This window comes from Lasioglossum baleicum, chromosome 5 (assembly GCF_051020765.1).
Source record: "Lasioglossum baleicum chromosome 5, iyLasBale1, whole genome shotgun sequence".
In the NCBI taxonomy this organism is placed as follows: Eukaryota; Metazoa; Arthropoda; class Insecta; order Hymenoptera; family Halictidae; genus Lasioglossum; species Lasioglossum baleicum.
Genome location: NC_134933.1, coordinates 11,166,476 through 11,174,757, shown reverse-complemented (window position 1 = coordinate 11,174,757; position 8,282 = coordinate 11,166,476). Strand labels below are relative to the sequence as shown.

The window sequence follows — 8,282 nt, the reverse complement described above, 5'->3', positions numbered from 1 at the left end:
CAATTACCGGCCGACGAATATGGTGGCATTTTACCGTTGATCTTCAATTAGGGGAACCGCGCGAACCGGCTGATTTCGTTGCATTCCCAACGACGACATCGTGGAAACTGGAAAAATCTGACCAGACTCTGTGACTGCGATATGATACCGCTTGATATACGCCCCGGCACACCCGCAATCGCCGCTTAAACGGCCTGTCGAGTATTACAGCAATTAAGAATCGTTCGGTCGGGACCGCGACACTTATCCGTTGCTCGCTGGATATTGCAATCTTGCTTCCCGTGGAACGCATTGTTCGACCGGAAGTATAAGTCGCCGCAGCTTGTGGTAATTAGGTGCGAAATATACGCTTTCGATTGCACTGTTTATTTAAATTTAAATACAAAATTGCGCTGTGAATATTACGAAGATAATCTGAAGGGAGGCAGCCTTGCTTAAATCGAGAAGTCGATGCTAGACCAACGCGGAGCTAATTCTGTCGTTCTTTCGATCCCAGTTTTTATTCTAAATACAAAATTGCGCCGTGCATATTACGAAGATCATTTTCATAAAATTCGGTTATCGGCAGCCTACCGATACGAAAGGGAGGCAGCCTTGCTTAAATCGAGACGTCGATACTGGACCAACGCGGAGCTAATTTCGTCGTTCTTTCGATCCCCCTCTTTATTTAAATTTAAATACAAAATTGCGCTGTGTATATTACGAAGATAATTTTAATAAAATTCAGTTATCGGAAGGCTACTGCTACGTCCTTGCATAGATCGAGACGTCGATACAAGAACAGTGCGAAGCTCTCAGAACTCGTTCTCGTTTCTGGGCGCGAAAGTGCCGGGCTTAATTTATGCCCCGTAATAGTACTGTCTCTAATTTTGTTGCTGCTGCAAGAATGCGGCTGCGATCAGAGAAGCCAGCTCTCTTCCAGCAGCAGCAACAGCAACAGCAGCACACGGTGGTTGCGTGCGGATGACTTCGTGAGTAGACCAAGGCTCCGGATAGCAGGCCCTTACGGCGCGTATATTCACGCGGGAAGAACACGATAGCACACGGCCAACCCCCTTGATTTATTTAAATCGAAAGCGTGCCATTAATCTAGCGCGAAACGGTGCCGGAGCGTAGCACGTTCGTAACGAACCCTCACCAGCTTGTACACGGCCGAACGAGTCAATAGGTACTGAACGAGTCGCGTTAAACGATAACGCGATAACGCATTAACGAACGATTTCAAAAGAAAAACATCCAACAGCCGTTTATTTCACATTCGCCCATAGCACGCTCAAGATTAATTTTTGCATATCCGCGATACAGTCGATGAAACTTCCATGGGAACACTACTGTACTCTTACTAAAAACTTCTCAAACTTTCAATTAATCTGTTTACATGTGAAACTATTGTCCGAACACTCGTATTCCACTGTTTAATTCGGACAACAGAGACTCCGTATACATACAGAGAAATAATTATTAACCATTTATTGCATTTCAACGATTTGTTAATGCTTCTCTTAGCAGTCGAGAGGTGACTCAGAGTAACCACTAAAAATTGCTCTGCACCATTATTCACAATACTGTTTCCATTATTAAATATTATTAAGTACTGTTTCAGGTATTATATCAATTTCATATCCATAAAATGAAAAAGATCATGTAGAATGGAATCATTCTAGGTCGTAAGAAATATTTAATCTTCAAGTTAAAATAGCTCCGACTGCAACGGGTTAATTTCTAGTCTTAGTGCAAATATGTTAAATACAAGAGGCTCGAAATAATCTACACATTTCGGTTGGCTGCGTGAGGGTTAAACGAGCGCCACGATCATCGCTGATGATGCGAAACGGAATTTACGTGCAGATACCAGCGCGGACGGTGGAGAAATTCTACGTTTATCGGTTCGGCGCGGTGTAATTAGTCAGGATTAAAGCGAATCTCGTCGGAAGATCGACGAACTCGCGAGAGGCGGCGGGACGTCGTTGGTCGCGGCACGCCTAAAATGCGATTTAATGAAATGCAATAAAAGCCGTGTTAATGCAAATCCGCCCTGGTATATATTACGAATAATACAGTTCATTAGTAAACGGAGTCGGCGTGTCGCGAAGCGCCGGCATCCGGGGCCCGGACGGAGCCCCGTGTTGCGTGTACGCATATTCAAATGAGATATACACGTGCATGTGTATATACCGCGGCGTGTCTCACGTAACGTACCGTTTAAAATAGCACGCAAGGTATACTGGACCCCCGACCGAACGCCGAGGATCATGATTTTTCCGATCGGGACATGCGACTAGATCAGGCCTGTTCAAGTAGGTCTTTCGCAAACAAGAGCCCTCTTCGAGGCTCGCGAGCCAGCCGGCGAGTCACGCGAACAACCGAAGACATAAAAAGAGTGAGGACCGAACCGTTCTGCAAGATGGGCCTGTAAAGAGGGCCCGTGATAGCGCGTCTCTTTAGATATTGCGTAGAACCCCCAATAGGGCCCCCATGGGGTGTGGCTTCGCTAGCGTGAGACTTTTGGCTCGTAGGATCGTAGGAGTAGCAAATTGATTAACCTCATTGACTGGAGCCCTTGAGAAGAGACCTGGACGCAAGCATGGCCTCAGTGCTAAATTAGTCTTAATTGTTCTTCAATCACAATACTCCTTTGTTTTATTTACTGAGCTCACTAGGCACTTTCTATTTCGCTTTTCTGCAAGATGGATTCGTGATTGAGCCCCAATAGGCGCCCCGAGGGGCGTGGCTTTGCTAGCGTGAGATTTTTGGCTCATGGGATCGCAGGAGTAGCAAATTGATCAACTTTGGTCTGAACTACTATTTCATAGGGGACAGTCCTTGACTCAAGAACGGCCTCAGTGCTAAGTTAATCTTAATTGTTGTTCAATCTCAACACTGTCTTGTTTTATTTACTGAACTCATTATTTTCTATTTTGCTTTTCACCCGCGCGTGGAAACACAGGGCGAATGAGAAAGCAGCAACCACACGACAGATCAAAGACATCATGCGATGTCACCGCACTCCTGGTCCTATCTGTGCGGTCCTCGTTTTTTGGAGCGCATCGGCTTAGAGCCACTACTGCTGTGACGTTGTTCCGAGGGTCACAAGTTGAACACACTTGGTCTAGAACATCCCCACACAAGCTGAATCTGAGCTTTCGCGGGTAAGAGCCCTTCAGGCTAGAAAAAAAAAATGGATACAATGGTGTGTAGCGTATCTGTGCCCAATATGCATCAGCGCCTAATATGGAACACTGTCGCATCTTGGTCTACATTAAAAGTGACTCTTTTATATTGCTTCATAAAGATGAAAATAAAAATGGTAGAACATAATACGCGTACTTGACTAACGTTATTGAATAAATCTATGAATAAGTATCTCAATTTTATCTTTGAATTTTAATGAATTTAAATCGGTTTCCCCGAGTTTACCCGAGCAGCGTTTCACCTCGGAGCGTGACGGATCAGACTCATTCACTGCCCAGCAATCGTGAACGCGATCCGCCTAAAGAATTTTTCACTTGAAAAAAATTAACTAGGAGAGTGAAACATCGAAAAATATCTGTTCTTGGATACACGATTGTAGAAACTTCGTATTCACTTTCGCCAAATCATATATTTCGAAACGGGTCGTTTATCACAGCGACGGACAGCGTTATCGTCGAAATTCCTCGGAACTTTCTCCGACTGATAGACCATGTGTAACGCTTCTCTAGGATCGAATAATTTTGACAGGGGAACCACGAGCACTTTTCCAGTTCTGGTGCGTAACGTAGCCGCGGTCTCTCTCTCTCTCTCTCTCTCTCTCTCTCTCTGCCTCTCAATCCCGTTCTCCCTGTCTCTTTCCCCCTGTCTGTATCGTGTATCGGCTGCCAAGATCTGCAGGGAATTAATCATTGTCAGCGTGGCGACGTCGACTTGTCGAATTGTTCGTCGACCCGGTCGCTGGACAAATTCGTGGCAAGCTTTCATGCACCGTTTGCCGGAAGTACGAAACGGCTACGTCGTTACGAATCGCGGCGAACAGTGGCTTTCAATCGTGAAATCGACGAACCGCTCTCGAATCCGTGTCACGGGTGTTCTACGACAGAGCCCGCCGCCGCGCCGTCCACGGCGAAAAATCCGCGGCGACAAGTACCGTTAAGCCTCTAATTATCGGTCTAGTTTCTCATAAATCAACTGACCGCGCGCTGTCACGTAACGTAGCGCCGTTCCCGTGTACCAGCGCCGCAGAAAATTTCTTTACAAGTCGTAACTATGACTCATTAGCGCCGCGTTTTCATGGGGATTGATACTACCAACGACTCTGTCTCCATCCCCTCTACAACTACGACGCCCAGCAAATTTTATTTCGCACGCCATTGTTCCAGACACCGAGCGTTGTCTCGTTAGTTGTACCTCGAGTGTGTAACGGGGTTTCGGTAGTTCTTCATTTGTCCTCGGCGTCGATGCTGATTTCGATGAAATTTTCAGCGCGCGTTACAAAGACCTACAAAGCGCAGTGTTCAATTTTTATTTTAATGATCATCTTAATTTTATTTTTTTATAATAAATAATAAAGAAGTGAACAGCGATAAGCGTTCGTCAAGACATATTTCGTCTATCCACTTTTTTTTATCGTTCCAAATAATTTGCCAGTAAACGTGAAAGGAAATTGACAATTTTGAAAATAATTTTTATTGTCTGAATACTTCCCACAAGTTAAAATTAAATGATGCATTCAAATTTTATTGACAAAACACAGTAGGTACCATTTAAGGTACCATTTAAGTCAAAATAATTAAAGAATACCGACGCACTATTTCCAACTCGTTCAAATTTTTAATGAAAGCTATACAATTTTTATTTTACCACATTATAAGCAGTAAGATTTATTTGTAGACAGCGGCTCTTTATGCAATTATTGATATTTATGCAATAATTTATGCAATAATTGATTGATTTGTACCTAAATTGCAACAAACTGGAGTAAGGTAGAAATTTGTTTTCTTTGTGAATGCGTTTAATAGGTTGAAAATAATACAACAGTATTTTTTTTAAATTACATAAAATCCGCTGTCTATTTATTGGCATCCGCGAGCGGCATTTTACATATTCAACGGGTTTTCCACATTACCAGTCAACGTATCATAAATTACATACCGTCACAATAGTGAACGGTGTTAGTTGTTCAGTGAGAAATGCTATTATTTCTTGCATTCGCTTGTAACACTTCCAGAATTAGTGTCGTCCTCTTTTGCTTAAACGGTCGTAGGTACGGCGGACAGACCTCAAGTTATTTATCAGACATTTTTATTTTTCTGCTGTCACGGTAACCGTGCATTAATCGACACGTAAATCATCATCTTGTCGTTGCCTCGTTACGATTGCCGCAATATTTTTTGAACGTTCGACGAGGAAACGAAGAAAAAAGCTATCGTAGGACCGATATGCGTTTCATCCTCCTTATAATTTCGGCCTGCCTGTTTCGACGATGAAATACGGTTGCCACGTATTTCGGACGAAAGTCCGGAGGCTTAAGGCGCGTTTAGAGCATCATGCACACATCATTGTCACTTTAAATCCTGTTGCTCCAAACGATCCTTCAGAAAGAAATTATAAATCGACGTTATCACTCATAATAGTATTTGTAATTCGCCGAGAAGTCAACTCCTAATTGCAAAAATAGTTTGGGGTTTGTTTACAGTTCTCTACAGTAGAATTCTTTTCAGCAGACATATTATTCTTCTGCAATTTAATTAATTTTGAATTAAATAGAAGTAATTTGGATTTTAAACTGTTGCAACGGACTCGAAAATTTCATAAAATCAAAGTCATTTATTTTCTGAGGTAAAAATTGGGAGCTTGGAAAATATGGGACTTAATTACTGAGAATTGATTTTAAGTAATTTGAATTTTTTATGCTTCAGCAACAGTCATTTATTTTCTGAGGTAAAAATTGGAAGCTTGGAAAATATGGGACATACATCATAAAAATTAATTAATTCTGAATTAAATTTGAATAATTTGAACTTTATGCTCTTCTGTAGCAGAAAATTTCATAAAAATTGGAAGCTTGAAAAATATAGGACTTAATTAACGAGAACTAATTTTTCCCGCAAATAACGCGCGTTTAATCGAACGGAACGATTTCTCACCGGCTCGCGTTGGGATTTATCGCGCATGTTACGCGTAAAGAGATATTTACAATCGTTGAGAGAATCGATAAAGCAACGTCAGCACGCGAGGATTAAGTAAGTAACTCGATTTCCGAATCGACTGTTTTGAGCCGGTTAAAATTTCCTGCGCTCGCTTCCGCGGCTTGATTTATCGCGATGCCGGCCGGACGGTCTGCATTCAATTAAACTGTATGAATTCCCGGTCATTTGACTTTCGACCGGGCACCATTAAAAGACATAAATCTTCGTTCGTTCGGAGCCGATGGTTGCGCGCACCACCGCGATCGAAACCGCTCCGCGATCGAGCCCGCTCCGCTCATTAGATCGGGCCGTCTAAACGCGCCTTTACACGAAAGAAACGCAATTCGAAATATCATTGCGCACCGCCGTAAATCACGCTGGCACGCACTAAATTGCAAGCCGCACGCCCGGCGCGCCGCGAAGTCCATTTTGCGAATGGCTGCGACGAAACGACAACCGAGTAGCGATGGGCATGATCGCAGCCCCAAAAAACCTGACAGAATTCATGACCATTCGCCATTAAATTGTAGTTAAGAATATGCCCTTGTAGAATCTGTAAAAAATAACGATGTTGGAAGGCTAAGTTTCATGTCATTTGAGTTCAAAATTGGTCATTGGGTTCAGTTATGAAGTGAAAAATAGATGTTCTAATAAGTATATTTTTATAAGTACGCGACAATATTTACCAACCAAATTAATATGGTTCGTTCGTCTACTGGTAAGTGAAGGATTACATATCGTGGTATTTAGAAAATATTGTAATATTTAGTTACAGTTATAATAATTTATAATATATGGTCGAACTGTAACAGTTCACGATCTATGGCTGTTGCCAAGACATTCAAGGCAAGGCATGTTGCGGATCTTTGTGCAAAATGAAAGTTTTCTACCTGATTTGCGATCAACTGGGGTGAATTAGAAATTTCATTTCTTACTTAATATGTTTAATAGGTCGAAAATATATTTTTTTTATTTTTAAGCATTTCAGATCTCCACTGAGATCTATTTCCGCTGCACTGAGGTAAATTACAGTATATATTAATATGTTCATACATACAGAGTCTACATTAAATCAAATTAAATTCGTAGTTTACAGTTTTAATCGAAAATAATATAACAGCGTTTTTAAATTCTTGTAATTTTTTCACTGTGTCGAATTACACCTACTCGTTTTCCTTGTAAATATATAAAATAAATTGTCTATTTATTATTTATGAAATTACATTTTCACCACGTTATATTGTACTTTCGAGAATTTCGAGGTACCAAACATTAGCAACTCCCATCGTCTGTACGAAATACTCACAAAGTGCTCAAACGTTTGATTCTGTTTGTCATAGTATCGATACATCCATTGCTATCACGATACCAATATCGCTATCAAGTACTTTGCTTTCCGATTTTTACAAAAGTATCGTCCGACGACTAACTCGAAAACCACGAGAAAGAATCGTACCGCTCCCATCGCTACGACCGACTCGCTTCGTCGCGGGTCCTCGTGATTTATGTCGAACGGAATTTCGGAAAAAGGTTTCACTCGTACCTTTCCGGATTTTTATTGACGGACATTATCTGCTGTTTGAAGAGTATCGGTGACTCTTAGGTGTTTGCTGAACGATTCCACGCTTTTTATAGACTCGAAATGTACCGGGGTTGTAAATCTTCCATAATACGATCGAAATTGTCCTGCGGAACGATGCTCTGTAAATATTGCGAACCTATCGAGTTTACTTTGACCACAGTTGAGTAACTATTTCTACATCTAGATTATACTTGAAGAGGTTATCGAAGGCTTGAAGTTTTATTGCTGTTCAGAGTGAAATTGCGTGATACGTTTATGACCAGTGCTTGAGTTATATCCATTGCTAGACACTGGCATAGTGAAAAATAAATGAGGCTGTTAAATACCTGGGTCACTAGTGGCCCTTTGAATAGGACATACAGAAAGTGTTGCCATAATTTTGTGAAGCGTAGTACATGACGATGGAACATGGTTTCTGTAATTTGATCGTCTTTCCTGAAATATTAGATGATTGCATAAGTTCGTGCCCGATTTGAAAATAAAATTCAATGGATTTTAAAGAATACAGCTTTATTAATCGATTATAATCAATTATA

At 41.4% G+C, this 8,282-nt stretch overlaps 1 protein-coding gene across 1 annotated transcript in view; it reads left to right on the top strand.

Moving 5' to 3' along the window:
* Cv-c (RhoGTPase activating protein) overlaps positions 1 to 8,282 on the top strand; it is a 339,069-nt gene that overhangs the window by 223,655 nt on the left and 107,132 nt on the right. The gene's annotated exons all lie outside the window — the stretch shown is intronic.